The following is a 16,038-nucleotide window of genomic DNA, read 5'->3' as shown; positions in this document are numbered from 1 at the left end:
TGGGGGCCATATTGATGGGAGTGGTTTGCATGAACCCCTGAGGCCAAGGTGATACCCATGGACCAGGTTGTCTACTGTGGTTCTGTGGTCCTACAGCTGCTGGACTGTTGTGCTGATGCAAGTCACTTAAGAATACAAGGTTTAAACCCAGTCCTTTTAATTGCTGTTATTACAAACTGTTTAGGATAGACAGTCAAACTCATGTTCATATTAGATTCTCATTTAGTTAATTATATTAACATGTTTTCAAGGTTATTCAAATAGTAAATAATTAAAAACAATTAATGATTAGCAATTCAGTCATGCTATATGTAGATAGCTTCAAAAGCATCAGCGATCCACAGAACATGGCATCAAAAGTTATTTCATTATTATTATTATTATTTTTTTGGTTTTTTGGATTTGGTTTTTTTTTTTGAGACAGGGTTTCTCTGCATAGCCCTGGCTGTCCTGGAGCTCACTCTGTAGAACAGCCTCAAACTCAGAAATCTGCCTGCAACTGCCTCCCAGAGTGCTGGGATTACAGGTGGGCGCCACCACCACCTGGCTATTTCATTATTAAAGATCATGTGACTATAATTTCCATAATTGTTGTAATTTGATTCAATACATATTTGAGAGCAAAGGAGGTTTGGTCTTTCTGTCTATTGTAATGCTAAGTGCGGGTCCCCAAGCCCTGGAGTCTGCATATAGACCTGTGACTGTACCCCCAAGTTATTTCTGATTGATAAATAAAGACAGAAACAGCCAATAGTTAGGTAGAAGAGACATAGATGGGTGCTAGGTTTCTCAGGCTTGGGGTCCAAGGAGAACCAGGAGAAGAAGAAGGAGGTGCATGAGGGAGAAGGAGAAGCTGCCACAGGTTAGGTGAGCCATAATCACATGGCTCTGCGGGCTGGCAAATTAGAGCTACGAGCAGCCCAGAAGAAACAGAGAAAATAGTAAGTAATAATTTGGGGTTATCAATAGAAAAGTAGATTCTAACACCAAAGAGGATTCTAATGCTAGCTTTTGCGCCATTGAAGGCTTATTGCAAAAATAAAGGCTGTGTGTATCTTTTATCAGAGAGTTAAAGGTTGGAAGGTGGGTTAGAAACCTGGGTCGGGATTAAAAACTTCTACAACAATCTGCCTTTAGAGTGCTGACATTAAAGGTGTGCTCCACCATGATAGCTCATTAAACAGGAATGGCAGCCAACAACCACAGAAGGAATATGTATTTAGAAAAGCATCGTTTGCAACTCAATAAAATAGTTGACTGAGACCAAGTTTATCAATAGAGGCTGAAACATTAGATGTCAAGTTGTTGGTGAGAACTTAAGGTTGATAAAAGCATTGTCAAGTTAATGGCCAATATAGAGGAAAATTTATTTTTATATTTTAGTAAGGAAAAAAATCTGTCTGTTACCACTCAACCAGGCAATTCTGCTATGTATTCTATTTGTAGTGAGGAACCTGTCCCTTTCACTATGATAGAATATTAAGTGTAGAGCAGTGTGCCTGACCGTTTCCTGCCAATGTAGAGTGGGAAACAATAGTGATATTGTCCCATAGTCCCAAGTTTGAGAAGTGGTACATTCCCCAGTGGCTACAGATGTCCCATTAGTAAATAAACTTTGTAGTTTTGTTTTTGACTTCAGTATATTACTTTTTTGCCTGACGAATTACCAACCTGTTAAGTTACAAATACTTAAGTTATGTGGCCTCATTTATTCGTAATAACAAAGTTAGATATTTATTTTGGCTGATGGATAATATTTAAAAAATTATTGAGCCATAATTGCTAGGAACAGAATGAGTTTGTGAACCCCAGTTTGTAGAGTAATCACTGTATTAGAATTTAGCACGTTAGATGATATTCATACTACTGACTTGATTCAAAATGATTTCTTGAGTCATTGTCTCCAGTCCTGGAGTTCACTTATTTAGCAATTTGACTGTTCAGCTCCTCTGGAAATCCTCTCTCTACTTCATGAGAGTTGGGAGTACAGGCAAGAACCTACCCCTGCCCTGCATTTATATGGGTGCTACAGATCTGAACTCAGTTCCTCACAGTTGTGTAGTAAATTCTTGACCCACTAAGTCATCCCCCAAGCCCTGATATCTGATGACTTTAATATGTATAGAGATGAATCATCTCTGTCCTGAACTTTCATATCTTTGAATTTCTCCTTTAAAATGACTTTGTCCTCCATTTTACTTGTTCTCTCTCATGGCTGCAGCCAGGGTGAATTACTAAAGTTACTTTTACTGTTTAACTCTTTCATTGATTTCTCCACTGGATTATAGGCTCACCAGGTCTCCAAACCCTGCAGGACCTTCATTCTCAGTCCTCCATTTGCCTCCCTAGCTTCCTCTGTCTGGATACTCTGCAGCCTATGCCACTCTCTGCTTCATGCTTCACAGTTCCTAGAATGTTCACTGACCTCCATCCTCTGCCCATGCACATGCTGCTCTGGAGTTTTCCTCCCTAAGAGAAGTAATTATTCAGTTCATATTATGACTTTATTGACATGTTCTAGCTATGCCCCCCAAAGCTTTCCCTCAGATGGTAGCTCTGAACTTATCCTGCAGCTGTTGCATCTCTCACCACACTAAATGTGTTTTGAACACTGGGAATCGACCTGTTTGTCCATTGGCACAAAAGATGTGGTAACGTGAGTGGTGGACAGAATGTATGCTGTGACTAACTATTGGTTAGAATGAATTTTTGTGAACTGTGGTGGAACCTGCTTTTCTCAGCCTTAAAAATAGAGATTTTCATTTTTCTTAGTGGAAATAACAGCTGTGTAGAGACAATTTTTAAAATATCATTCCCTCAAATCTTCATTTTCTTTTTTTTTTTTTTTCTTCACAGTTACATTTCAGGACATGACCTGCTGGTAAGGCAACTAGGAGCTCTGTTTGTTACTCCTGAAATAAAGCTGTTTCTATATTTTCAGTTTTGGGTCCAGAGAATCATGCTGCTTTTTAGGGATAGGGATAGAATATTGAAGTTGAATTTATGAAGGAGGGAGAATGAGAGCAATTTTATTTGACTATCTCCTGCTTTTTCTGGGGGAAACACCTCAATTTTGCAAAGTCAGTTTTGAAAACAGTACTGATTGTTTAAGTGATTGCAAACACTTTCGAGTTTCTAGGGTGGAGGGAAGAAAGTGTTGAACTTTGGGAAAGGAGTTGGTTGGGAGAGGAGTTTGAATATTCCAACAGTAACGACTATTGTAATAACAATGGAGTCTCAGGTCTGATATCACAGAGGCCTCCTTTGCCAGCCAGCCATTTACCACCGAGGCTATGTCACCCCCAACTCGGGAGAAGGACCTTGACTGGGTCTCTTTGCTCTCTGTGCTAGCAGCTCCCATGCACTGTGTCTACTGAAAGTGTCAGCTCTCACCCAGCAGGCAGGTCACAGGCAGGATGGGGGCGGGGCGCGCTAGAGGTATGTGGGGGAGGCGAGGAGGAGCGGGGCAGAGCCATTGTGAAGCTGTAGGCTGGTATCCTGACTGACCTAGGGAGCAAGGTCGTGAGCCACCACCGCCCAGCTCTACAAATGTGTTCTTGATATTGAATTAACAAAAGTTCCTTTAAGAATAGATTATTTTGCTGGGCAGTGGTGGCACACACCTGTAATCCCAGCACTCTGAGAGGCAGAGGAAGGCATATTTCTGAGTTTGAGGCCAGCCTGGTCTACAGAGTGAGTTCCAGGACAGCCAGGGCTATACAGAGAAACTCTGTCTCGAAAATTAAAAAAAAAAAAAAAAAAAAAAAAAAAGATTAGAGGAATTTGATCCTCTGTACTAGGGAGGGTAAAAATAAAGAATATGGTAGGCATTTTGCCTATGGTATCTGTTCATATGTAGTCATAGTTGATTGTGAGCGCCTATAAAGGTACTAGATGCAAATCTTTTTTTTTTTTTTAAACAATCATTCAGTACTCTAAATTGTGGAGCCAGTGGGACATTTCTCTAGCCCATGAAGGGATTTTTATTGTGTGTGTTTGTGGGTGTGTTTGTGTGTATGTGTGTGTGTTGTTTTCTTTAAGTGTATAGAATGATAGTAGACTGTAGAGTTGGTTAGGTTCAACTCTGTTTCCTTTCTTTTCTTTTCTTTCTTTCTTTCTTTCTTTCTTTCTTTCTTTTTTTTTTTTTTTTTTTTTTTTTGGGTTGTTTGAGACAGGGTTTATCTGTGTAGCCCTGGCTGTCCTGGAACTCACTCTGTAGACCAGGCTGGCCTCAAACTCAGAAATTTACCTGCCTCTGCCTCCCAGAGTGCTGGGATTACAGGTGTGTACCACCCCGCCATACTCCCTGATGACTTTGAACTTAGAGATTTCCCTGTCAAAATCTTCTGGGATTCACAGCCACTGTGTCTCAAGATCTCTAAGCCAAGATCCAGGTCAGAGTTCATTCCAGTTATAGTCAAGTTGACAACCAGGAATAGCCACTACATGGAATATAGTTTCTCTTGCCAGTTGCTTCTTGCCAGTTACTTCAGTCCACTTCACAGATAAACTAAAGTGAGGTGGGGTTTAATTTCTGGAAAACTTGATTTGTTTACTTCTAGTTTGTTGTTATTTCTGAGATACTAACCCCTTATATAGAGATTAAAATATTTGGAAGATTTGTAGATGCCAGTCCTCATTCTTTTAGTATGGTGTTTGTTAAAAACATGGCTACTCTTCAGCCACTCCTCTGGAGTTGACAGATTGGTCTCAGAGTGGAAAGAATCCCATTTGGGGAGAAGTAGCAGATCTCTGTAAATTTTGTTCTCTTCTTTTTTTTTTTAATTTTTTATTTATTTTTTTTATTTACATTGCAAATGATTTTCCCTTTTCTGGGTTCCCACTCCCCGCAAGTCCCATAAGCCCCCTTCCATCCCCCTATTCTTCCATCCACCCCTTCCCAGTTCCCTGTTCTGGAATTCCCCTATACTCTTGAACTGAGTCTTTCCAGAACCAGGGGTCACTCCTCCAATTTTGTTCTCTGCTGATACTTGACTAATTTCCGTTACTTGAGAGGTGTCTTTGATTGGGACAATTTTGTATAGAAAACACAGTTTTAGTTTCTTGTGGGCTTTGCTTGGTGTTGTTTTTCCTTCAATATTGACACCAAGCTCACAGCCTCTTGAAAGACCGACAAGTACTGCACTCCTGATCCATATCTATAGTCTTTGCATCTGTCTCAGTATCAGACCTGTCTACCCTCCTTATTACACCATCAATAAGGATTTTCTCACTGGCTTTTCACAGCAGAAACCTTGGTGAGCATAGGTGCTCTTAAATGAGCAATCAAATGAATTACTATTTTTATTTATTTATTTATTTATTTATTTATTTATTTATTTATTTATTTATTCAGAACTGATACTGTTTCTGTAGTCTAGCCTGGTCCTGAGCTCATTATGCAAATGAAGCTGTCCTTGAACTCCTGATTCTCCTGATTCTACCTCCCAGACACTGAAATTATAGGTGTAATACCACATACCTGGCTTTAAATTTGAAGATGTATTTTACTATTTGTAGAGAAATGGCATGAGGAGATTGCTCCCAGCTTGCTAGTTTCCAGGCAACCTAGGGTCTTTGTCATTCTCAGCCTACCAAGACAGAGGAGACACACTTCCTCATGCAGAGAACCTGATGTTCTCCCAAGCAAGCTGCAAACCTGAGGAAGCGACCTTCCTGCTCCCTTTCCCATGAGAAAGTAACTTTGCTTATAGTTTAATAGACATCATGAAGGGCAGCAATGCAGCAAGCAGCAGGCATGGCAGCTGGAGTAGAACGCAGAGAGCTCACATCTGCAGGCACAAAGTGTGAAGCAGAGAAAGCAGACTGAATATGGCAACAGTCTTTAACCTCTCAAAGCTGACCTCTGGGGACTCACTTCCTTCAGCCAGGCCACATCTGTTAATCCCTTCCAAGGAGCACCACCAGCTGACTCAGTGTCCAAATATCTGAGTCTGTGGGGACATTCTTATTCAGTTACATTAATGACTGTGACATATATATTAGCAGAATTCTCAAGTCATTTGCTTTTAAAAGTAGGTGTATAGATTCAGAGTTTCTTGGAAACAGTAATTTTCTAATAGGAATTTCTCTGAGTCTTAAGTGATAAAGTCTTCAGGACTGGAAAATAAGCTACTTAAGGAGAATTTAAGAGAAATGTATGGCAGTTCTGGGCTTGAAAATGAATACACCATTGAACACTCTCACACCTGCCTGGAGCAAATTTGAGAGCAAAACTCTTCTGTTCACAGAATTAGTAATTTATTCTCAGGGCCTTTTCCATATGCCCCTAAAACATTTAAATTTTCTTTTTTACTCCTATGACTTAGCTGACAACTTCTGTGTGTCTTTAGCCATATTTCATGTATATAATATGTCATTAATACAAATTTCAGAAAGAGAAACCAAATCAAAGGTCATTTCAAAAACTAAAGAGTCATGTGTGTGGATAAAATATGTTTTAAGTGTTAAAGATTCTTATAAATCTTACAAAAGCTAATTTGACTTTGATAGGGTATTTAATACTTCATTTAATAATCTTTGATATAAACATGCATAATTACCAAAAGCACTGTAAATATTGTATTAATTTATGAAATATAATGCAGTGATAGCCTAAGTTGTGGCTAGAAAAATTTGACTTTGTGCCTCTTTTGATCTTATAATGAGCTTACTAGTTAGTCCCTAAGCCTGAAGCTAGAGACGTGTCAGCATTTGGTAATCCTGGTGTTGTATGGTACAGTTTAGTTCTGCCAGTGTTTTCTGTCCTCTGGCCCACTCTTCCCTTATCTGCCCTCATGGCTCTGCTCTTGTCTGCCTCTACCCAGTCTGCAGGTCCTCACCCCTCTGCCGTCTCCCAGTAAACCTTCTTACACCTGACCTCTTGCATGTAGTAATTTCTCAAGAGCACATCTTGGCATAGGTGTGCAGTAATACCCCATTGTTGTATTATATTTCAGCCTCATGTATTACATATTTTATCCTGATAATCAGTCCCTTGTGGTGTGTTCTTATACTGACTTCTTATGGGGTGCAGTTTGTATGGCAGACGTGTTATACTGTGTGTGTTTTCTTGAGTGGCTAGTATGACCTAGTTTAAGAGCCATTTTCTGTCAGATGATGAAGGATGTTAGCATTCTGTCTAAACTCCACCCCATAGTTACCTGGCAATAGCCAGGTAGGCCTGACCCACTATAAAAGAGCCTGGTTGTCCCCTCTTTGCTCTCTTGCCCTCTTGGTCTCTTTCTCCTCCATTGCTCTTTTCCTGATTCCCCTTTTCCCTTCTCTCATTCCTTTCCCCCTCTTTCTCTCCACGTGCCATGGCTGGCCTCTACATTTCTACTCTACTTCTCTACTCTCTCTTTCTCTGCGTCTACCACCCTCTTAATTCCCCTCCCCATGCCATTAATAAACTCTCTTGTATACTATACCATCATGTGGTTGGTCCTCAGAGGGAAGGGATGCCTTGGCATGGGCCCACTGAGGCACCCCATTCTCCCATACCTCACTACACCACCATAGAACATCTCCAATCCTCTCTGTATCTTTCTACAAACACTCCAAAGGGAATATTTTAGGAGATTGTTTAACTAATTAGTGGTTACAAGTAAGGGACTGTTAATTTGATTTATTGATGTTTTATGCAAAGTGAATGTTAAGTGTTGTTATTCAGGAGGGCATGGATTCATTCTCTATAGACCTTACTCACCCATTTGAAAGGTTGAAATGTGTTTAAATATGAGGCTTAAACTGAATGGAGGATGTTCTCTGGACAGATTGTACTGATAAAGCATCCTGAAAATAATGCATTTGACAAAATTTACTTGGCATTAATCTTTTGTCTTGCATTAATTGGACATTTGAAATTTCAAATTTCCTGTTTCCGTTGATAAATATCAATGGAGAGTACATTATGATATAAAATTGACTTAATTTTTTCTATCCACCAAGAGGCAGTGCTGTTAGAGGAAGTAATGATGACTGGGAAAATGGATGTTTTAATGAGTAAAGACAGTTACATGTCTAGATAATTATTTTCTTTTTAGTTTATGATATGGTATCAGGCATGGTGTGACTTTATACACCAACTCTGTATTTTCAGTGTTCATAAACTCTATCCTTTAAAGTTCATTTTACTGTCAAGAATTTTGTCCTGAGGAAGTAGATATTTTGCATAGAACAATTTAACGTATTTTAGTTTATCTCAGCATTGCTGGTAATACTGAGAATTAGGAACATTGCACAAGTATCTAGTACATAGTATCATCTGTATATAGTAAAACATTTTCTTTTTATGTCTCTAATTTTTGAAAAAACACAGTGAATGTATACTATTTTAATAATCTGTGAAAAACAAGTTGTTTGCAGTTTGGACAGCACGTACCATTGTTGTCACCCATAGTTTTACATCAAAGACAAAATAATCAAAACAGTGAAGCCTAATTATTTTAGGGTTAAAAATTGAGATTGCACTTGTAAATCTGTCGGGGGTTTTAAGTAAATTGTGTGGCAGGAGCTGTAACTGTTGTTTACTGTCTTGCCTTTTCTTGGTTGTGGCTGAGTCCAGAAGCTGGAGCAGCAGTTCTGCCACGCAGGAGGAGGGACACTGGCTGCAATAGTTAGTGCAACACAGACTGTGCATACGTTTTACTTTTTTGGGGCCCAATTTTATAATGAATTTTTTAAGATTAAGTAAAAATTGTTTTAATCTTTGATTATTTATAGCCTGTATTATTTACTTTTCTGCTGCTGGAATAAAATACTATAACCAAGGGAATTTATGGAAGGCATTATTTTGGCTTGTGCCTCCACAGGGATGAGACCATCATGGAAGGGAGCTGAGAGATCACATGCTAAGCTCCAAACATGAACAGAGAGTGTGAACTGGAATTGAGGCTAGTCTACATGCAAGTCTCAGAGCCTGGCCCTGGTAAGGTATAGCTGTAAAGTCACCACAAGGGTTCTGATATTTGAGCCTATGGGAGACATTCTCATTCAAACCACTACATTCCACTCCCAGGCTCCAAAGGCCAAGAGGCCATTATTATAATGCAAAGTGTATTTAATCCTATTTCAGAAGCTCCCATAATCTTCCACAGTCTCAATACGACCCTGTGAATTCTATATGTGTATTAATTTCAGCTTGCAGTGGCACAGATATACATTACTATTCCTAAAAGGAGGACTGGGAGCACAGTCAGAAATTGCTGGGTCCAGCAAGACTGGTAATGCTGCATGTAAACACCTAATTCCCAGCTCAGCAGTTCCCAGCTGTGGGCCATGACCCATATATAGGGGGGGTTGCCTTAGACCATCTGAAAACAGATGTTTGCATTATGGTTTATAACGGCAAAATTACCGTTATGAGGTAGCAATGAAAATAATTTTGTAATTGGGGGTTACTACAACACAAGGAACTATATTAAAGGGGTTCAGCATGCTCTTCCCCCTTCTGCTGCCTCAAGAAGAACCAAGAAGAAAGAAACCCCTCTGCCAGGGCTGGCTCCAGGCAGAAGACTTACCCACTGTGATGGTTTGTATAAGAATGGGCCTCATAGGCTCATGGGTTTGAATGCTTGTCCCACAGGGAGTGGCACTATTAGGAGGTGTGGTGTTATTGGAGTATGTGTGGCCATGTTGGATGAAGTGTGTCACTATGAAAGTGGGCTTTGAGATCTTAATTTATGTTCAGGGTACACCCAGTGTGGACACAGTCTCCTGCTGCTGCTTACAGATCAAGATCTAGAACTCTCAGCAACTTCTCTAGCTTCATGTCTGCCTGGATGCTGCCATGCTTCCCACCATGATAATAATGAACTAAACCTCTGAAACTGTAAGTCAGCCCAATGCAATGTTTTCCTTATAAAAGTTTCCTTGGTCATGGTGACTATTTACAACCATAAAACACTAAGATACTTACCCACTTTTTTGCTCAGTGAGAGTGTTCCATCAGTTTCTCTCCACCTCCCAGATATTTATTTAATTTTTCCCCTTTGATTCCAAATAACCTCTTTCTGAGCTTTCATTTACCCAATCTAAATTTTTTTCCTTGTTGATCATTGTAGCACTTGTCTTTGTTTATTGGGTACTACTCCCCAATTTTTTTCTTAATTTTGAGTCTTCTTAGGGTCACTTTTGAGTATGTTTGTCCCCACAGCAAATTGTTCTCAATATGTATGTCAGTATTACTTTTTTTGACCTGTGCAGCTGTCTGATACACGTTTATCATTTAAGATCTCTGTTCATACATCACTGCTCAATTGCCTGGTTGTATTACTGGTTTAGATGATTTCATTGTTTCTCTGGGCTGTGACTCTTAATATATGTGCTTATTAGCACTCTTTAGTCCTTAGTGTAGTTCCTTATTATAGAGAAAAAAGCTAGAGCTACATTTTCATTAGTATAGTATTGTACTGTTGTCTCTGTGATGACTGAAACTAACTATTAGAGACAGGTTTGTTGAGTTAAAACTAAGTACTAATCAATCAAAATGTTTGCTTTGCTTAATGAGGGTAGATCATATTGTTTATAATTACAAGTTTTGCTGGTAAAGTGTTACTTCAGAGTCTATCCTGGTACAGGTTTTAGAGTTAGTCTCTAAAAAATGCAAAATTTTCTTCAATGTACCTTAGCAAATTTAATTTCTAGACTTCAGTCATATATACTCTGAGAAACAAAAAATTGTTTGAAAAAATCATTGCTTTTTATAATCACTAGTTAAGAAACTCCTTAATTCTCTGTAGCACCTTATTCACATGGGAGGAAATGAATGAGAACAATTGCAGTAATTACTATTTATTTCTTATTATTTGGTCTTATTATTTGGTATGTTTGTTTCCCTCTGGTGTTGGATTTAGAAAATTGTGGTCCTTTTATTATTAGTTTTTTTGTTAGTATTTATTATTGGCCTTTTTATTAGTCTTTACTAGTATTTATTATTGGTCTTTTACTAGTAGGGAGGGGCTGACTGCACAAAGATCCTTGGCTTTTGTGTTTTTGAGCCCTCTGGATCTTTTGTCTGGCCTATAGCCTTCAGCATGTGTGTTGATATTAGGCAGCCTGCAGTGTAAGCATTTGGGAGAGCTGGTTTGTCTGTCCTGTGCCCTGTTTAGAAGTGTGGTAGGGGGATATTGGAAGTTCAAAAGCTGCAGCGGAAGGTTGGCTTGCAGCTGAAACGCCTAGATCAGCCTGCTGTGTCTGTGAAGAAAGCTTTGGAAAGATAGCTGTTGTTGTTCAGTTGCTTATCTTCAGCTGTGAATGTTGCTTTTCAGGCAGCATTGATTTTGGGTTGTTGAATTTTCTCTCAGGCTCAGGGAACCCCAACTATGCTGTGACATTGGCACCACCTTGTGGCCCAGCTCAGGGCTGCGTTGTTACCTCTGGTTGTTTAGGTTATAGGGGGTTGGATTTTCATCTCAATTTAGTTCAGTTCTAAGCTGGATATAAGGTGCACGAATTTGTTGCTAAAATTTCCAACCCTAATAGCCCATATAAATGACACATAATCCAAATTTTTTTATTGTGTTTTTTTTAATTTTTTTATTCGGTATATTTTTTATTTACATTTCAAATGATTTCCCCTTTCCTAGCCCCCCCACTCCCAAAAAGTCCCATAAGCCCCCTTCTCTCCCCCTGTCCTCCCACCCACCCCTTCCCACTTCCCCGTTCTGGTTTTGCTGAATACTGCTTCATTGAGTCTTTCCATAACAAGGGGCCACTCTTCCTTTCTTCTTGTACCTCATTTGATGTGTAGATTATGTTTTGGGTAATCCAAGTTTCTAGGTTAATATCCACTTATTAGCGAGTGCATACCATGATTCATCTTTTGAGTCTGGGTTACCTCACTTAGTATGATGTTCTCTAGGTCCATCCATTTGCCTAAGAATTTCATGAATTCATTGTTTCTAATGGCTGAATAGTACTCCATTGTGTAGATATACCACATTTTTTGCATCCACTCTTCTGTTGAGGGATACCTGGGTTCTTTCCAGCATCTGGCAATTATAAATAAGGCTGCTATGAACATAGTAGAGCATGTATCCTTATTACATGGTTGGAAATCCTCTGGGTATATGTCCAGGAGTGGTATAGCAGGATCTTCTGGAAGTGAGGTGCCCAGTTTTCGGAGGAACCGCCAGACTGATTTCCAGAGTGGTTGTACCAATTTGCAGCCCCACCAGCAGTGGAGGAGTGTTCCTCTTTCTCTGCACCCTCTCCAACACCTGCTATCTCCGGAATTTTTAATCTTAGCCATTCTGACTGGTGTAAGGTGAAATCTCAGGGTTGTTTTGATTTGCATTTCCCTAATGACCAATGAAGTTGAGCATTTTTTAAGATGCTTCTCCGCCATCCGATGTTCTTCAGGTGAGAATTCTTTGTTTAACTCTGTACCCCATTTTTTAATAGGGTTGTTTGGTTTTCTGGAGTCTAACTTCTTGAGTTCTTTATATATATTGGATATTAGCCCTCTATCTGATGTAGGATTGGTGAAGATCTTTTCCCAATTTGTTGGTTGCCGACTTGTCCTCTTGATGGTGTCCTTTGCCTTACAGAAACTTTGTAATTTTATGAGGTCCTATTTGTCAATTCTTGCTCTTAGAGCATACGCTATTGGTGTTCTGTTCAGAAACTTTCTCTCTGTACCGATGTCCTCAAGGGTCTTCCCCAGTTTCTTTTCCATTAACTTCAGAGTGTCTGGCTTTATGTGGAGGTCCTTGATCCATTTGGATTTGAGCTTAGTACAAGGAGACAAGAATGGATCAATTAGCATTCTTCTGCAAGCTGACCTCCAGTTGAACCAGCACCATTTGTTGAAAAGGCTATCTTTTTTCCATTGGATGTTTTCAGCCTCTTTGTCGAGGATCAAGTGGCCATAGGTGTGTGGGTTCATTTGTGGATCTTCAATCCTGTTCCATTGATCCTCTTGCCTGTCACTGTAACAATACCATGCAGTTTTTAACACTATTGCTCTGTAGTATTGCTTGAGGTCAGGGATACTGATTCCCCCAGAATTTCTTTTGTTGCTGAGAATAGTTTTAGCTATCCTGGGTTTTTTGTTATTCCAGATGAATTTGATAATTGCTCTTTCTAACTCTGTGAAGAATTGAGTTGGGATTTTGATGGGTATTGCATTGAATGTGTAGATTACTTTTGGCAAAATGGCCATTTTAACTAAATGACTCCCTTCACAATAGTCACAAATAGTATAAAGTATCTTGGGGTGACTCTTACCAAACATGTGAAAGATCTGTATGACAAGAACTTCAAGACTCTGAAGAAGGAAATGGAAGAAGACCTTAAAAAAAACTGGGAAAACCTCCCATGCTCATGGATCGGTAGAATTAATCCAAATATTTTAATTATAAGTCATATGTCTTCATTGGGAAAATACTTACTTCCCAACCACTAAGATTTGTGCTTTCTCCCAGCCACGTGGTCCATAGTAGCTTCCTCCTCTCCTCTTCCTTCTCTCTTTTTCTTCCTCTACCTGCCCCCCACCCCTTTTGAGCCTCCAGTCCCACCTTTCCCCTCCACTACCCAATCATAGACTCTAACCTTTGATTGACCAATGAAAATAGAGAGAAGGTTCACGTGGCATCACCTCAGTACATGATTGTCTGCTTGTGGGGTCTGACTCTTTAATACAAATCCAAATAATGTTAGTTATTTAAATGTGTGTTTTACTATATTTCTTACACAGCTGTTTTCCAAATATGCCTTTGTCTAGTCTGCTGTAGCAGCATAGACATGTATTGTTAACACTGTATTTTCTTGCCAGTAATACATACATATTTGTTTGTCGGATATGCTACTATTGGTATCTAGAGTCATAATGGTTTAACCCTAAAGCTAACTGTCCGAATTTTGTTTTGGTTTTGAGTCAGGGTTTTCTGTATAGCCCTGACTGTCCTGTAACTCACTTTGTAGACCAGGCTGCCCTTGAACTCACAGAGATCTGCCTGCCCTCAGTCTCTGAGTGCTGGGGTTTAAGTCCTGCACCTGGCTTGATTTTTTAAAAATACATCATTTTGTTGACTTCTGGGTGTTTGGTGATACCTAGTATAATTTACACTTTAAATATATTTAAGTGGATCTTCACTTCCTGCTCAATCCTTTATCTTAACAGGCAATCTTCCTCTGATTGGGGACAAAATGAAAATAGGCTGGTCTTCCCTTGTACCTGACACAGGTAGGTACTAAAATTTTTTTCTTCAAAACAGTTCTATTTGATGCTTTCATTCTGATGTTCTTACTGGTATTCTAATTATTCCAAACTTTTTAATATAAAAATCCTCTAGGAATGTTAGGTTATATAAGTTACAGTAACTATAACTGAAAACTTTGCTACTGTGTTTCCCATTAAACTTAACTGTGGCTTCCTCAAAATGTCAGGTCATTTCAGTGCTGTATGCACTGGGATTCCAAGCTTTCCTTCTTCATGGGGACTTTATAAACAGCTGAATTTATGAGCTGTATAAATGTGACATTTTATATTCCGTGCCTAATCTCCTGTGAGAATGATGCTGATTGGTAAGGGTAGTTGAGATTTTCTAGAAGGCTGTTTCAATAATGCACTCTTAAAAATTAACATTGAAATAGAACTGTTTTAACTACGGTGGTAAACTTAGGGAGATTGTTTTAACATCTATGTAGATTGTCTCATTTGTGTGTGTGGCTAACACTTGTCATCCAAATCCAACAGGAAGCTGTTTTGTGATAGTTGTTACTTAAACTTGATTCTAGTTCAGTTATTTTTGACAAAGGTTTTGGTCTTTTTTGTGTGTGGGAAAAAAGAAAGGTTCAAGATTATATGATAGTAGTCTTTATAACTGTGGAAAGGGAGGTATAAAGAGGGAGATGCTAACGGGGATTTAGAAAGTTGCATGGTCTTTCTATGTGAATTTTTTTTTTTTTTGCTCTTATGTTATTTGTTTGCATATCCAAATAGGCTTTTAGTCAGTATTTTGGAATATTTCATAATAATGCCATCTGTTATTTGTTTCTTGGTCTTTTTAAACCAAAGGTCACTTGATCTTGAAAGCTTTAGAATACTATTATGAGTTCGGTCAATGAATAGGAGTAAAATTTTAAATTTATATGTTGTAAGAAAGCATGTGATAGGCATTTTATTTATACCTTCTGTACCCCTTAAATGTTTAATATTTTTTATGTTGTTTACCTTCTGTTTCATAGTACTTTGAACAGTAGAATTGTGATTGTTGTTTGCCTTACATGTTCAAGGCCCTGAGTTTTATACCTTGTTTTACAAAAGAAAGATCGTGATTAGTGAAATTTACATAGAGAATGGCAAGAGTTTGATTTACTGTAGCCTGTATCTGAGTCCTTGCTCTGCCACTTTCTGCGACAGGAGCATGCATGGGTGTTTGCCTTTCTTGCCTATTTCCTCTCTGCAAGAGGAACGGCAGGAATCAGTGATGCCCAGCATACATCTGCTTAAAAGCAGCAGGGAGAAAGGTTCAGTGCCTTGCATCTAGTGAGACTAGACAATCACCTCACAGTTAGTACATGAAGTGTCTCAGTTGTTCGGGAGTAAATTTTTTATTTTGTTTTGTTTTGTTGTTTAAAGCTGATACACAAGCATATTCTCTGAAATCAGAAGTTCTTACAAGCTTAGAAAGTTCTTAGATTTTAGATTCTTAGATTTAGGAGCTGTACTATTATATTTTGGAACACCATGAGGAGTATTGGTAATAAAATTATTATAAAGTAATATTATCCTAATAGTTGGATTATAATAATCCTTATAAACAATCTCTGGTTATTCTAAGTCAGTAATTGCCCTTACGAGATAATATTAACTTTCAGCTCCATAAATGCAATAAACATGCTGCAGAACTAGTAACACCTAATGGTGAAAGAAAAATTCCCTTTGTATGTAGATTTTTGGTTTTTTTTTTTTTTTGTGGACTTTCTGAAATATGTCTAATTAGAAGAGTAGTATGATAGCCTAAGAACTTGGAAATCAAGCTGACTGGAGTTAAATTGCAATTTGGGCATTCATCAGCTGTGGGACTTAAA

The sequence above is a fragment of the Apodemus sylvaticus genome, chromosome 13 (assembly GCF_947179515.1).
Source record: "Apodemus sylvaticus chromosome 13, mApoSyl1.1, whole genome shotgun sequence".
Lineage (NCBI taxonomy): Eukaryota > Metazoa > Chordata > Mammalia > Rodentia > Muridae > Apodemus > Apodemus sylvaticus.
Note: the sequence above shows the minus strand (reverse complement) of the source record.